This window comes from Cupressus sempervirens, chromosome 4 (assembly GCF_028749045.1).
Source record: "Cupressus sempervirens isolate cs-2001-9-10 chromosome 4, ASM2874904v1, whole genome shotgun sequence".
Lineage (NCBI taxonomy): Eukaryota > Viridiplantae > Streptophyta > Pinopsida > Cupressales > Cupressaceae > Cupressus > Cupressus sempervirens.
Window position 1 is genome coordinate 727907978 of NC_143121.1, and position 17273 is coordinate 727925250.

Below are 17273 nucleotides of genomic sequence, written 5' to 3' on the forward strand. Positions count from 1 at the left end.
ACCTTGCGAGGTCCTTGCTGTTTAATAAGGATAAAAGCTCGAAATTCCATTCTAGCAATAAAGGTAAGGGAAAAGGAATTATGGAAGAGTTGGGTGATATTAAGAGTCAAATGAGTAAGAGGAAGAAGAAAAATATCGGTTAAAAGGATACAAAAAGAGAGTTAGAAGGTGAAGTGAGGAGGATGGAAAGATATTGAAGATGGTGGATGATGGGGATAGTGAGTATTTTGGAGGTTTGATGGACAAAATATACAAGCCTCTCAATAATTGTCCTTCCCCTATTTCATCCCATTCTCATGACAACCAAGGCCTTCCTCAAAATGACATGGAAAAGGAGGAAAAAGTGATTAATCAAGAGAAGAATGATGATGATTTTGATAAAAAGACTCTCCATCTTGACAAATTTTTGGATAATGTGAATCATGATGTGCACAGTTCACTGAATGCCTCAACCCAAAAAGGGGATCAATAAAGATGTTAAAAGTCAAAGAAAGAATTCCAACAGAAAGAACATTCCTATAATTAATATGGTGGACATGGATGAGGTTAATTTGAAGCTTTTGGAAGATGAGCTTAAGGATCTTAGTGTTGAACCTTCCTTGGGTGTTTTGTAGATAGTGAAGGCAATTTCCTTGAACACATTTTGTATGGAGAACTAGTCATTCAATGCTATTAAACTCTTGAATATCAATTATAGGGCCCTAAATGCTAAGATGGATGAAATCATAGGTAATAAGAATCTAATTAACATTTTAAAGAAATTGGTCTCAAATAATAAGAAAAATGGGCATAAGAAGATTCATGATGCTTTATGGGTTGATAGGACCACACCTAAAAGGGCTATTGTTATCTAAAAGGGCTATTGGTATTTCACCTTTTCAATTAGTCTATGGAGTGGAAGCTAATTTGCAACTAATCTTAGAGCTTTCTATATGTAAACTAAAGACTATGATTAAAGAGGATGATTTAAAAGATGGATTAGAGAAGAGGATCTTGTAACTTACCAAATTGCAAGTTGAAGGAGAAGAGATGGTTGCTAAAATCACTGAACACTAGGGAAGAATCAAAAGGCTGTTTGATAGAAGAACAAGGCCTAGAAAGTTTATGGAAGGTGATTTGGTGTTGCTATGGGATAAGAGACATGAGCCAAGAGGTATGCACTCTAAGTTTTAGTCTTTGTGGAAAGGGCCACTTTAGATCATTTAAGTGAATCAGAATAATTCTTTCAAATTGGAATATCCCATTAGAGAAACCCTACCATGTTCCTATAATGAGAAGGATTTGAAGTTGTATCAAATGCAAAATTGAAAGTAGACTAGGTATCATGCGGTTTGCTTTAGCTTAGTTGCTTGCTTTCTTAGGTAGTTTGTTGTTTTTTTCCTAGTTTAGTTTTTTTGTTTGTTTGTTTTGTTTTTAAGTTGTCACCTTTTGTGAAAAACCAAAGATTGCTGGATTTCCTTCAACCATTATCATGCTTAAATACCCAGCCAGAGTCAGCTATTGCCCAAGTTTCATTTCATATCTTTTTGCTTCAGGGTTTTGGAGTCAAGTTAGGTATCAATGTTTGAAGTATAGGTCTATATTTCCCATAGGATTATCTATCTTCTCATCATTCCTTCAAATGATCTAACTGAATGCAGAGAATCATATGAACAATGCATCAATTCAAAGCTAGGTGATAAGGGTCTGAGAGGTTTTATGTGTCATCTCGATGAGTAGAAGGTCTATGTCTTCTATTGATTTGTTCCTAACCATGATAAACACAAAGATTCAACATTATGTTATGGTTTCCATGAAAGACATTGCAGATAACAAAGATCAGTGAGCAGAAGAAGTAGTTCATGCAGAAGAAAAGATTCAGAACCCTTCTAGAGTCAAAATATGAAGATAAGAAAATATGCATTATTGATTTAGTACATGAACGGTTCATATGCAATCATAATAAGCTACATGGTGGAGAAAATTCAAATGAATGAAAGAATGCACACTATTGGCCAGTTGACAAGTCAAATGGTTTAGAAGATCAAATCCAGATCATCGATAAAGACCAGATCAATGGATGAAGTTTTAATGATGGAAATATGAGTATTCAATGATCCATCTTATTCATTGTCAGATCAAAAGAACATAATGATTGAAAGATACGTGTACACGGAGGGACTCATGGAGGACATTTTAAATAAAATTTATAATGTTTTAATCATGATCGTTAATTTAAGATCAATGGTTAGTGTTCAAAAATGCAATAACCATTGGAATATGAAATACACAGGTTTGGCGCAAAATAGTAGACTATGAAGAATTAACAATTTTCTACAAGTTTTTTCTGAGATTGCATGAAATCGAATAGTCATTTCCTATTTTCATAAACACCATGGATTTAGAATCATTGATGGAGAAGATGCCACATATTCATATGACTAGATAATTTCACATTTTATTTCCTTTTCTATTTTGTGACTGTTGCTCTGCTAAACTGAAGGATATCGAAAAACTATAAACGTAACCTCATTTGATGATATAAAGGTTGCCAAACTTGATGGTGAATTGGTCTATAATTTCATTTATCCTATTTTCTTGTCATGTTTTATTGCCCATCCATAGATTAGTTTTGCATTAAGAGTTGAAAGAAAATCATATGTGGCTCTGTGGTTAACATATGGATTCTATTTCATTCTGGTAAATATAGTGAAGGTGATTCCATTTACTTTCTTTATATATGGTCTTGTTTCTCCTCTTATTAATTTCATCTCATATTAGATAGGTTCATTGGGAAATGAAAGATAAATGTGTATGAATCTATTAAGTATTGGTTGGATTCCATTTCATTCAAGGCTGGTAGTGAGAGCAATTCCATTTTCCCTCATATGCATATCTCTTCATTCCTCTTCTACATTTTGATGGTTAATCTACATTTAGAATAGAAGTAAGAGTTAGAAATATTAAGATAATCTACTACAGTCATTCCATGGAGAGTGATAGGTTATTCAAATCTATTTTGTCTAAATTGTTTGTGCCTACAAACAATTTGGTTATCTTTTACCACTCTCAAGTTAAGAGCTTATAATGTCAAAACCTCTAATCTCATAAAAAAAAATTCATTGCATATCATTTCAAATCATAGGGAATTACACCTAATCATTCAGAGGGTAATGATAGAATACATATACTAACCCATTTGTTGGTAAACATGTTTTTGTCTCTCCAAGCATTGGGTATCAAAGAGTTAGGATTTTAAAATCTAATAGGAGAGAAAATTGTTAATCAATAGTATTTAAAAAGTAAACTAATCTAATATATCTTGTAAATGGATGAGATCATATTATGTTAGATTTAATCTTGTAGAACTTGTAGGATATGTGCCCAATGATTTTGTTGAGAGGGAAATATGAACTTTTAAGTAATTCTTGCAAGAAACACTATATCAAGAACTAAAATTTTTGTAGGACATGCACAACATGAACTTTTAGAAAATCCTTTAAAGACTTCAAGGAAAATATAGTTTCAAGTTTAAAGCTAGATCATGTCATTGATAAAATAGGATCATTAGAATTATCCATACATCTTCAAAATATGACTTGGGCAATAGTACATTCATGAGACTAACTACTTTTTTAATAGCAACATACATAATTGTCATTGCTTCATTCAAAAGCACAATAAACATTGAAAATGCCTAAGGTGTACACTAATTTTCAAGATACATTAACAATAATATAGATAATATCAATTTTATGCATTATATAAAGTACATAACAAACGAGTTTCTAATTTGAGCCACTCATTCATTTTCAGAATATAATCTGTTATTAATTTAAAATTACTTAACACCTATTTTAATAGAACATTTGCAGGAACTAGAAAACCATTCAAAGGAGAAACAATATGAAATATTTCCTAAATTTCTTGTGCACATCATTTTTTTATGTTCAATATTTATTTTCAAGCTACAGATGCAACATAGTTCTATATTCTTTGTCTATGACTCTTTAGATGAATACTCGAACACATACATTACTTTAAGAAACTTTACAATTTATGAATATGTCACCATTACTAAATGTTCAAAAATTTTAATGTACAATTTGACTCAACACTTACCCCAAAACCCACCACACTAGAGGCAAGAACTTTGGTGCTTGCACCCCTTGTTAAGATCTATCATATTCAATAGTAGTATATAATAATAATATATGATGGTTAAGTTTTGGTGGTGTTCAATTTAATAGTGGTATTGTATGAAAGATAAGTTTTTGTGTGGTATTCTCCTTACTAAGGATCAAACTCTAATAAATAAAATAGACCTATTTTTTTCAAAAATATTATTATTATTAATATTAGGGTTTACATCTAATCTTAATTGAAAAAGTGTCAAAAATTTATGCAGATATAATTGAATGTCAATCATTAATTCAATTTGTTAGATTTAATTTTATAATTAGAAATTGAATAATATCTTGATTGTAATTCAAAGAATGTTATAAAAGTTATAGATTTTTAGAAACACTATTAAAATAACTCAAATTTAGTCATTCTGATAAGTTAGCCTGAAAGGTGACACAACTTTTTACTTTCACCCTCTAAGTCCAAGTCTAAAGAAAGTGAGGAGAAAGGGAAACATACGAGGAAAAAATAGAAAACTAGGAGGTTGCAGTGCATCAATGATGATGAGGAGGAAAATGCTACTAAGTCCCCCCTGATGATGGAGGAAGTTTAGTCATTATAAAGGTATATCTCATGTTTCAACTAGTTTCAGTTTGGACAATCTGGATCTCACAGGTTGTCCAACCTAGCCACCCATATAAAAAGCTGTGAGATCTAGCTTGTCCAAACTGAAACTAGCCAAAACATGAGATATATCTTTATCCTGAGAAACTTCCTACATCTTTAGGGGGGATTTAGTAACATTTTCCTCCTCCTCATTATCGACGTACTAGAACCTTCTAGCTTTTTTGTTTTTTCCTTGCATGTTTCTCTTTCTCCTCACTTACTTTAGACTTAGAGTTAGAATCTAGTTCTTTCAGGCTCTCATTATTTTTAACTCTTTTTTTCTTATTAAGGTTTGAGAAATCTCTATGGGAATGTCTCCCACCCCTAGTTAATTAATTCCATCCTAACCTCACCTACATCCACACCCTGAAATGTCTAAAATAACATAATTGAAAGTTCTAGTATTACATCAGAGAAATGTGGACATGTGGAAGAAAAGAAAGAGGAAATAAAAGATAGCCCGGAAGAGATAGACTGTGATTTTGTGTCTAAGGGGATTGGAAAAAAGGAACCCATGATGCTAAGTAGGAGCAAAAATCGAAGAGGAACTTCTATATTGAGGAACAACAGGGTATACTCCAAGATACTACAAAAGCCTTCTCAGATATAAACACCCATGTTTTGGCTACACTTGGTATGGGCATGGAAAATCTCATGAGAAAGGATGATAACCTAGGCACAAATGATAACTCATCCATGACATCTACTTCCCCTCTCAAGAGGCCTAAGGAGGACCCCCTTACTTCCCCTCCCCCTAAGAAACCCCCTGTCCAACCCTTGACCCCTTTTACTTGTCCCATGCACCCCCTTGTTCAAGAGCCCGACCCACCCACCAATTTGGATCAAAGTACTTTCAAATAGGTTGAAGCTAAATTGAAGACATTGTGGACCAAGATGAAAAAGAAAAAGAACCTACTAATTTATTTGAATATGAGATTCACCACTTCGGTCGATTTTTTGTGTAAAGTTTATGCATTTTGTAGTAACCATTCTTTAGCTTCTTCAGTCAGGGAAGATGGGAGGTAAGGTGGAGGAAGATGAGGAAAGCACCTAAAAACTCTATAGGTTCCAATTAAATGACATGTTGAATGTGTGACAAGGGAAACCAAACCCCTGATGAGAAGAAAGAATGACTAGTTGGCCTCATTTTGTGTTAATTTTTTAATATTGTTATGATGGTTAAACTTTGATCTTGTGTGGCCAATATGGAAACTTTTTATATGAACATTAATGTTGGTAGCCTAATTAGTTTTCTTGTTGGTAACTATTACCTCTGGTTTCACTACCAAGGATTTAAAATTTTAATGTGTGGCTCGTGCAATGGTTAGTCTCAGAGTAAGTTTTTTAATGTTACGACCCGCAAGTTCTGGCCGTCAGATCTAAGCAGACCAATGGTTGGCACCATCGCGCTATAAAGAAAATGCATGATATTTATGATAGCGCGATGACGCCCTGAGGACACGTTGCAGAGGTGGGTCCAGCATCCGGCGGGTCAATAAAGTCCCACAGTGCCTTGTCCGCTATGTCGCTATCGCATATCATCTGGAAAATCTCCATAGTGACATAGCGCCCGGCAGAAATAGTCACGGCAACAAGTTTCAACGACCGACGTGATCAGGTGTTCCGACGATGAATCAAGAGAAACCACGTGTGCCAGGTCAAAGTTCCTATTGGCACGGCTCACACAGTCAGGGCTTACATTCACCACCATCGGATCAGCTCAGATCAACGGTAAGCGCCATTGCGCTATGGAGGAGTTACGCGAGGGTTATGACAGCGACATCGTGCCCTGGTGACGCGTGTTAGGTGGGGCCATGTCTCAGGCGATGCCAGGTGTATCGACATGAACGACAAAAGCATGAGGTACGACGAGTCCTCATAATCGTCAGACTTGATCACATCAATGGGTGGTGTCATCTCGCTATGGCAAAGATGTGCAAATTTTATCATCGCGACATGGCAACCATCCACCTCATGGATTGACATGGGCTAGGTCTCACCAAGGATTGCCAGGTGTCATTCAGAGTTCGATCACAGGTCATAGAGTACAACAGGTCAGAGGTTTTGTGGCGGCAGGCAGACAGGTTCATGGTGCAAAGGTTTCAAAAAACACGGTGAGGCGCCATGGTGCCAATGAAAAACCCATGCATTTTTCGATGGCGACATAGCGCCCAAACAGAAAGTTCACCGTGGCGAGGAAGGATCAGGCAGGTGGGTCCCGTCGGTACTCTGCAATGCAATTTGTTAGCTCGGCATTAAGATAGCGAATCAAATGGGGACACGTGTAAATCTCAAGGAACGCTGTCAGTCGGCGCTATGGCGCTATGGGAATTTGGTCTCAATTTTTGCATAGCGACATGGAGCCTAGCTGATACGTGGTCGCTCTATGGATTAGGTCTTGGGTTGCCAGCTGATGTTTCACCGAACCAAATAGGGAAGTGCCATGTGTGTATGAGTCGGCGCATAGCGTACAATGGGCCCAGTACTCTCAGCATGAATGGCAAGTCTTCATGATCATCGAATCCACAAGGATCTACGACTGGCGTTGTCTCGCTATCGAGACTTACCCGGGAGTTAATGTCGACGACATAGCGCCCGTGCGCCATGAGTCCTGGCGGGACCATATTTCATTGATAAGTAGGAGATGATTTCCACAGCTAGTCAAATTGTGATGTGAATATCAGGATTTAACTGTGTGATTTTTGAGTCAAACTTGATGACCCACGTTTCATGAGTAGTGATTCAACATGAATCCATCTCTCATGAGAATAAATGGAACACTTAGCACTCATTGGATCTAGGTGATGCTCACAGGGGTGAAGCACTGGGACTTCCCAAGAGGTCACCCATCCCAGTACTACTCCAGCCTGAGCGCGCTTAACTACGGAGTTTCCTCCACAGTTAAACCCAAAGCTTGCAACCCCATTTGCAAAACCTTCACCAAGTGTTGTGCCTTATGAACCATTCATTAGGAAGCCCCTTAAGCTCATCAATTGATAAGTAGGAGATGATTTCCACAGCTAGTCAAATTGTGATGTGAATATCAGGATTTAACTGTGTGATTTTTGAGTCAAACTTGATGACCCACGTTTCATGAGTAGTGATTCAACATGAATCCATCTCTCATGAGAATAAATGGAACACTTAGCACTCATTGGATCTAGGTGATGCTCACAGGGGTGAAGCACCGGGACTTCCCGGGAGGTCACCCATCCCAGTACTACTCCAGCCTGAGCGCGCTTAACTACGGAGTTTCCTCCACAGTTAAACCCAAAGCTTGCAACCCCATTTGCAAAACCTTCACCAAGTGTTGTGCCTTATGAACCATTCATTAGGAAGCCCCTTAAGCTCATCAATTGATAAGTAGGAGATGATTTCCACAGCTAGTCAAATTGTGATGTGAATATCAGGATTTAACTGTGTGATTTTTGAGTCAAACTTGATGACCCACGTTTCATGAGTAGTGATTCAACATGAATCCATCTCTCATGAGAATAAATGGAACACTTAGCACTTACCATATTTCATGCTGTTGACGTAGTTAGATTCAAGTAGCCAAAAGAATAACAAGGAGACGCCACATGCCAGTGGGCCCGACAATTTAATAAAGAAGGTGGGTCGCGGGAGGTCAAGTTTTTGTGACCGTCAGATTGGAAATGGATCGGCGGCAGGCGCCATCTCGCCATGGCGAAGCTGCATGGTTTTTTGCATAGCGACTTGGTGCCCTTTCACCACGTTTCAGTAGGGTGAAGTCTCGCCAGGATGCATCGTTGAGGTGGTGCCAAGTGGAATGGGCCCGGTCATAGATTGAAAAGTTCGTGGCAGGTCGAAAGTCTCACGACGGGCAGACTGCGTCGTCGAAAAGGTGTACTAACGGCGGTTATTTTTACGGTGAATCAGGAACAGCCACGTGTGCTGGATCAGAATGTAGACATGAGATGGCACTAGATCTTCAACGTGGCTAGCGCAGTCAGAGGTTGAGTTTTGAGCCGTCAGATCTGCAGAGATCAAGGGCAGGTGCCATCGCGCTATGGGGAAGTTGCGTGAGGTTTTCCATAGTGAGTTGGAGCCTTTCTGCCACGTGTCCTTGGGGCCTAGGGGGGATGCGCAATTAACATCATAGTTATGATTGACAGTTAAGTTGCCAAGTCAATGATACAGTCTGGTTGGGGCATTGCAGTCACAGTTTGGTACCACCACGGATAGAGATTACTGTTGCGTGCTATGTCGCTATTAGGAACTTCAGGGCATGGCGCCCATAGTGACATAGCGCCCAGTCAAACATAAAGGTGTGGTCAGCGCATGAAGAGGACTGCCAGGGTGGCAAAGGGGAGGAAAGTGATTGCCCCACGTGGCCCAGTCAGCATGTGGACCTAGTTGACCTTTTTGACCCTGCTATTTCGTGAACCAAAAAGGATAGAAATCATTTATTTATTTTTTGCCGTGGATCTGATTTCATAATCAATTGCAACCAACTCAGAGTGAATATCAGGTGCAAAGGGACACTCCATCTATCCAGTCGATCCATCTACCATGTCAGGGAATGTTGTGGCGCCATTCCTGCCCCTTCAATGCCCCTGTTTTCAATGAGATATTGGATTTTCTGTACCCAGAGCCATGCCTAGATCAGATCCTTGATTGGATTTTGCAGATGAGGAATTAATGCTAGTAGGTGAGAAGTGAATGTAATGCAAAAAATCCTCAGTCATGCCCGAATTATAAAGGCAATTTTGTGATCTTTTTTAAAGGTCGACTCTTCCTGATTTTCTCGGCTACTGCTTGCAGACTTGCAGTGAAAAAATCCCTTTGTCTCTGAGCTAGATAAACATCCTATATCATCTCTTTCAGCCATTAACGTGTATGTGTATCGTTTTACCTCTCGTTGATGCATTGTTAAGATCAGTGGTCTGCATACTGTATCTATCTTTGGCCTATTGAATAATATGCAAGTGAAATCTTCTATTCCTGGTGTTATTTAGTTGGTTTCTTGATCTATATGTGGTTGTTGGTCGATATAAGTTTGAATGAATGTATGACTTTGGATGTTACCCTAGTTCTGTAGTGCATATATGGGCAGAAATGAGTCTAAACACTCTTTTTTGGTGCATCACTGCTTTAGATTAGACTAGGTAGATTTTCTTTAGTGCTCTCTTTCTCCCTTTCCCTTCTAAGAATAGATAGGTGCGCCCTGACAGTAAGAGGAAGTCGGCCTTCTCCGGAGACTCAACCTCGCAGTTCAAGTCCCACAGCTTGGAGGTTGTTTCCATGTTTCACTAGGTTGTCCTCGCGCACAGGCCTTGGAAAAGGGTGCAAACCTAAGTGACAACAGTTTTTGGCACGCCCGGTGGGACTCATATCAGAAGATTTTAGGTCTACTAGTGTCAAGAAGAAAGAATTCTAGAGATAAATGCTGAAGAAGTAGTGCTGGCTTAAATTTTCAAGCCTTCTAGAGGCTGATTCTTCAAGTTCTTGGCGACTCTGAACATCAAAAAGTTTGGTTCCAAACCAAGTTTTCAGTGATTCATGCCCAGGACTAAAACAAGGGGCATCTTCTAGAGGTAAATTTCAATATCAAGAGCTTTCTCTTTCAAATCCTAGGAGAAGAAGGACTAGAACTTCATTATCACCAGTTAGGGGTAGAATAACAGTTGAAATACCTGTAAGATCTGTCTCTACTCCCCCTACTATTCGAACTCAACCTAGATTGCCATCAACACTCATCAATAGAACACTTGTTTATATGGAACAACCAAGAGTTCATGCTTTTTCCACCTTTAATGGTGGAAGTCCTCTGTTGTTAGCCCAAAGACATGATATACCAGTATCTGCACTAAAAAGTATACCTAATTTTACTAGTGAAACTTCTATTTCCCCTTTAGAGCATATCCAAGAGGTAGCAAATGTCTGCAATATTCATGGTATTACAGAAGACGATGTTGCTGTCAAACTTCTAGCCTCATCCTTAAAAGGAAAAGCATTACAGTGGTACAGAGGCTTAGCTCATGGTTCCATAACTGATTGGGATGGACTAGGAGCAGGATTATGCAAACATTTTGAGGATAAGAGTGACCATTTGTCACTACTAGAGCAGCTGACTACAATAAAAAGTGCCCCCCATGAATGTATGACTGATTTTAATTACAGATTCCAGAAGACATGGGATAGAATACCTACTATAGTGAAACCTACCCCTGGTAATGCCTTCTTGCATTACCTTAGAGCTTTCAACAGTGACATTGCCACTACTATCCAAACTATGGGAGCAGATACATTACCAAATTCTTATGAGATAGCTATAAAAGCTGAGAATATCCTAATACAAGGTGTAAAGTTGGCTCCAAGGCCTCCTATGCCTTTCTTTCTTGATGTTCCCAACCACCAACCAGCAATAGCCCCTCTTCCTACAATTTCTACGTCACAAGCCCTTACTCCAGTTCCCCAAGCTTCCACATCCTCAAACGGAATAAAGGAACTCAAGGAAATGCTCCAAGGTCTAGTGTTGAATACAGATAAAAGAGAGAGGACTCTAGATAAAAAATTGCAAGAGCAGGGGAAGGAGTTGAAGGACCAAGGGAAGAGATTAGAGGATAATTTTTCTCTAATACAAAAAATGAGTAACAAGGTGGTGGCCTTAGAAAGGCAGCAAGCCCAAAGTGGAAAAACCCCCCCAATTGCAACATCAGGCTCTAAGTGGTGGTAGGCCTCCTAATCATTGGAATAGCTCTTTTGATCAGAATAGGCAAAATAGTCATGCTGTTGCTTCAAGCTCAAATCAGAGTAGAGCTTTAGTTCCTCAAAATAACTTAGCCCAAGATCAGGACTTCTGTCCTTCATGTAACTATTCTTACACCTACTGCCTATGTTAGAAAGCAGAATCTTATTTGGCCCTAACTGTCCAGGAGTCCGCAGTAAAGCAATCACACAAGGAAGATCATCCCAAGGAGGCCTCATATGTTCAGAGGCAGGGTGATTGCTCTTTTATGAATCACCAGATGGAGGAGCATTGTAATGTAAACCAGGATTCCGTTGCTCATAACACAAGAAGCAAGAGGAGAGCTATGGAACATATTGCCCCCCTTTCCCCTGAGCAGGCCTCAACTTTGAGTGTTATACCTCATACACAAAAAGCAAATGAGCAGACAAACACTTCACAATAGCAAAGGCAAGGTCCAAGAAAGGAGGATGCAAATGATCCCTATGTTGCTTCATCTCAGCCTCTCATGGGTACAGCTCCCAAAGTTTCCGCCAAAATTCCTAATACACCCTTGAGTGTGGTAGAGCAAATGAAAAAAACCAATGTAAGCATCTCCATGTGGGATGCAGTTGCCACCATACCAATGCAGAAAAGGATGCTGTAGCAAGAATTGGAAAAGATTGAGCCCAAAGATCAGTCATCTACCATGGAGGGTGACACTAGTTTAGTACAACCATCAGGTGACGTGGAGACAAATAAAAGGGTTAGACCTCCTCCATTCTATGTTTCTCTGATTATAGGGGGAAAGTTAGTCCATAATTGCATGATAGATTTAGGGGCTAGTAGCTCAGTAATGCCTAGGTGTGTTACTGATGCTTTGGGAATGAAATATGAGCCCATTATTAGGGATGTGTTACAATTAGATGGGAGTACTGTCAAAACCGTAGGTATCCTTAAGAATGTGGAAATGGCCCTACATGCATGCCCTAGTTGTACTGTGATTCAGGACATATCTGTTGCTAAAGTCAAGCCCTATTTTGCCATCTGTCTTTCAAGAGACTTCACTGCCCAAATAGGTGGATTCATATCTGCTGATTGGTCTTATATGTCATTTAAGACTAGATATGGGGCCAATGCTTCAATTAGATTAGAACCTCAAGCCCTTCATCACACTGAATCCTACACTCCCAACTTCATTAATATGAATTGCCCCATTTTGGAGATGGATGAAAATGACATAGTAAATGAGCCTGCCACCTCCATAGTAGAGATTCCCGATTTCTTCTTAGATGAGTGGGAAAATACATGTCAGTTTGAGCCTATGTCGGAAACTCTTGAGAAAGGCCTTAGTACATATTGCATAATAGAGAAGGAGGCTCAAGTTCCTGATCTTGTTGGAGCTAATGATGACATGAGTGGAATATGGAATATGTACTTTAACAACTCAAGGAATAGAGTTATGTTGATCTCCCCTGCACAAATAAGATACTACTTCTCTTTTAGGCTCCAATTCAGTTGTACCAATAATGTGGCCGAGTATGAATCTTTGATCCAAGGTCTCCTACTTGCCCAAAAGAGGTGAATTCAAGCCTTGAAAGTATATGGAGACAGTGAGTTGGTAGTGAACCAAGTGAGAAATCAGAATATCACCAAAAATGGCCTGCTCAAGTCTTACAAACACAGGGTCTGAGATTTGCTTGAGGGTTTCCAAGCATTTAATATCCAAAGCATTCCTAGGAAAGAAAACAAATATGCTGATAGACTTGCAGCAGTGGGTGCATCTTATGATGTGCCAGGGAATCTCGAGGAAGAGAGGAAGCAACAAATAAGGGTGGTAGTAAGGCCTTTTGTTCCTGATAATAATACTCATTGGCAGGTGTTTGAGTCCGATGAGCAGATTGTGAGTTTCTTGCAGAATGAAGCAGAATTTTCAGAAAGAAATCAGTCAAGACTACAAGATCAGTATGGCTATCAGATCATTCACCTCAGTTCCAACAAGTTTCCCAAGGGTCTCATTACCTTGGAGAGTGTCTTTAATCCTGATGATCAGACAAGAGGCAAAGGAATAAATCTAGCTGCAGAAAAGGATGATCATGCTCCAGTTACTATTGCTGATGGAAAATCTCTTAACATGGGGAAGGTTTGTTCTGATACTGAGCAAGAAAATTTCATTCATCTATGTCAATAATTTAATGATGTGTTTGCTTGGTCATATGATGACTTAAAGGGGTTTGACCCTAGTTTGTTTCAGCATACCATAGATTTAGTTGATAGGGTCAAACCAGTAAGGTAGAAACAGAGGCCAGTGAATCCCAAGATTGAACCCTTAATGAGGAAGGAACTATCCAAGTTGATTGAAGCTAACATAATTTTTCCTATCAAACACTCATCATGGGTGGCTAACCTTGTCCCTGTAAGGAAGAAGAATGGAGAAATCAGATTGTGTGTGGACTTTAGGGATCTTAATCAGGCTTCCCTTAAGGATCACCATACTCTCCCTTCTATGGAGCAAATTCTGTCCAAGGTCAGTGGGTCAAGGAGGTTCTCTTTTCTTGATGGATTTTCTGGTTATAACCAAGTGTTGGTTAAAGAATCTGACAGATATAAGACAATATTTACTACTAAATGGGGCATCTATGCTTATTGCAAGATGCCATTCGGACTAACAAATGCAGGTGCCACATTCCAAAAGGCAATGGAGGTAGCTTTCAAAAGATTAATTGACAAGTTTGTCTTAGTATACCTTGATGATATAACTGTATATTCCAAGAATGTAAAAGATCACCTTGATCATTTGAGACAGGTATTTCTAAGATGTAGAGAGTTTGGGGTTTCCCTCAACCCAACCAAGTGTGTCTTTGCTACAAGCCAAGGAAAATTACTGGGACACACTGTATCTAAGGATGGGTTGACCATTGATCCAGAAAGGACAAAAGCCATACGTGCCCTTCCCCTCCCTAAACACAAGAAAGGGCTGCAAAGTTTCCTTGGTAGGATAAATTTTGTAAGAAGGTTTATTCCTAATCTTTCCATCATGGTGAACCCCCTCACAGCCATGCTTAAGAAAGATATGGTCTTCTCATGGACCAAGGAGGGGAAGGAGAGTTTTGAAGAAATTAAGGCAGCCATAGCCTCAGCCCCCACTCTCATGAACCCAAATTTTGAGAAAGATTTCATCCTCTACACTTTAGGTGGTGAGTCAAGTGTTTCTGTTTTCTTGACTCAGACAAATCACAAGAATGAGGAGTAGCCCATAGCCTTCTTTAGTGAAGGACTCAAGGAATATGAAGATAAGTATAGCTTTGTTGAGAAGGAAGCCCTTGCAGTCATTAGAGCCTTGAAGAAATTTAGACACCTCTTATCCCATAATAGGATCCATTTGTTGGTACCCCATGCGAGTGTAAAAGACTTCCTGTTAAGCAAGGATATCAGTGAAAAGAGAGCTGGATGGATCACTAGGGTAATGGAATATGATGTTGATATTCAAATTACCAAGTTGGTAAGAGGGAGAGGATTATGCAAGGAAATGTTATCAGGTCAGGATTCAGATGAAGGGATTGCTACAGAGCAGCAGGAGGAAAGAAATGTTAATGCCCCAAGGAGCTGGATGGACGACATGAGGAACTTTTTATCAAGGAATGGATACCCTCAGGGATTGGACAGAGCTAAAAGAAGACAATATAGACTGCAATCCATTCCCTATGTTGTGATTGATGATATCCTATTCAGGAGGGATTTTAATGGGGCCCTGTTGAGATGTATTGAAGAAGATCAGGTTGAGAGGATGATTAAATAACTTCATGATGGCCCTGATGGTGGTCACTTCTCTGCAAGAACATCCACCATGAAGATCATGAGGGCTGGATATTACTGGCCATCTCTGTTCCATGATTGTTATAGGTATGTGAGAAAATGTGAGAAATGTGCCTTTTTCTTAGGTAAACAAAGACTTGCAGCTCTTCCTCTTCACCCCATTTAGGTGGATCAGCCCTTCGCCCAGTGGGGGTTGGATTTCATAGGCCCCATTAATCCTCCATCTAGTGCAGGTCATAAATGGATCTTGGCTGCTACCGATTATTTCACTAGGTGGACAGAGGCAGTTGCCTTGAAGGATGCTACAGAGCCATCAGTTGTTGAATTCCTTGATGGAATTGTATCTAGGTTTGGAGCTCCTTCCACTATCATCTCAGATAATGCCAAATATTTTGTTGGAACCCAGATTTGTGCATGGGCAATGAGTCACAATATCTATCTGAGCACATCATCGAATTACTACCTGCAGGGCAATGGTTTAGCTGAATCTTCCAACAAAAATCTGATCAAAATCATAAGGAGAACGATAGAAGACAGTCAGAGGGTTTGGCATAAAAAATTAAGGACTTCTCTATGGGCTGATAGGATAACACCCAAGAGATCTATTGGGAAATCACCTTTTGTGCTGGTATATGGTAGGGAGGCCAGACTTCCAATCTCGTTGGATTTCCCATCCTTGGAGTTTGCTCATCAGCTGGAGTTGGTTGAAAATAGTCCCATGTCAGTAAGAATGGTAGAGTTGATTGAACTGGAAGAAAAGAGAAACAAAGCTATGCAAACCCTGGAGATACACCAGCAGCAGATGAAGAAGAGTTTTGATAAGAAGGCAAGGGCCAGAATCTTCAGAGAGGGAGATTTAGTTCTCAAGTGGGACTCAGACAGAGCAAAACTAGGAAGGCACTCCAAATTTGATCCACTATGGAGTGGCCCTTATCTGATCTCCGATTGCAAACAGGCCAATGCGTTCCAGCTAAGCAGGCCAAATGGTGAAGTTCTGCCCATTCTAGTCAATGGGATCCATTTGAAGCCCTGTTTCTGAAGGATTGTGAATCCATGTACATAGTTAGCCTAGTTGCTTCCTGTTGTTCCTGTTTTACAATAATTGCGCGTGCACATGGCTCACTTCTTGAGTCGCCAGTTCTTGAAGTTTTGAGAAGTCTCAGGTTGCTGAGGAGGTCCTATTTTTATTTTCAAGTAGCAAGATAGAGCCAGAGTTCAACAGTTCTTTAATGTTTTGATTTCCTCATTAAGGGTTAGGGTTTCTTGCAGCTCTCGGTTCTGTAACTTCTGGACCCTCTTTTCTGACTCTATGGCCCAATGGATCATTCTTAGGCACTGGTCATGCATTGAGCAGGCTCATGCCCCTTGCGAGTCGCCAGAAGTGTTACCTCTGGTTTTACCGCCAAGGATTTAAAATTTGAATGCATGGCTCATCCAATGATTAGTCTCAGAGTAAGTGTTTTAATGTTACGACTTGCAAGTTCTGGCCGTCAGATCTAAGTAGACCAACGGTTGGCACCATCGCGCTATAAAGAAAATGCACGATATTTATGATAGCGCGATGACGCCCTGAGGACACGTTGTAGAGGTGGGTCCAGCATTTGGCGGGTCAATAAAGTCCCACGATGCCTTGTCCGCTATGTCACTATCGCATATCAGCCGAAAAATCTCCATAGCGACATAGCGCCCGGTGGAAATAGTCACAGCAACAAGATTCAACGATTGATGTGATCAGGTATTCCGACGATGAATTAGGAGAAACCACGTGTGCTAGGTCAGAGTTCCTGTCGACACGGCTGACACAGTCGAGGCTTATGTTCACCACCGTCGGATCAGCTCGGATCAACGGTAAGTGCCATCGTGCTATGGAGGAGTTTCGTGAGGGTTATGATAGCAAAATTGCACCCTGGTGATGCATGTCAGGTGGGGCCGTGTCTCAAGCGATGCCAGGTGTGTCGACATGAGGGGCGAAAGCATGAGGTATGACGAGTCCTCA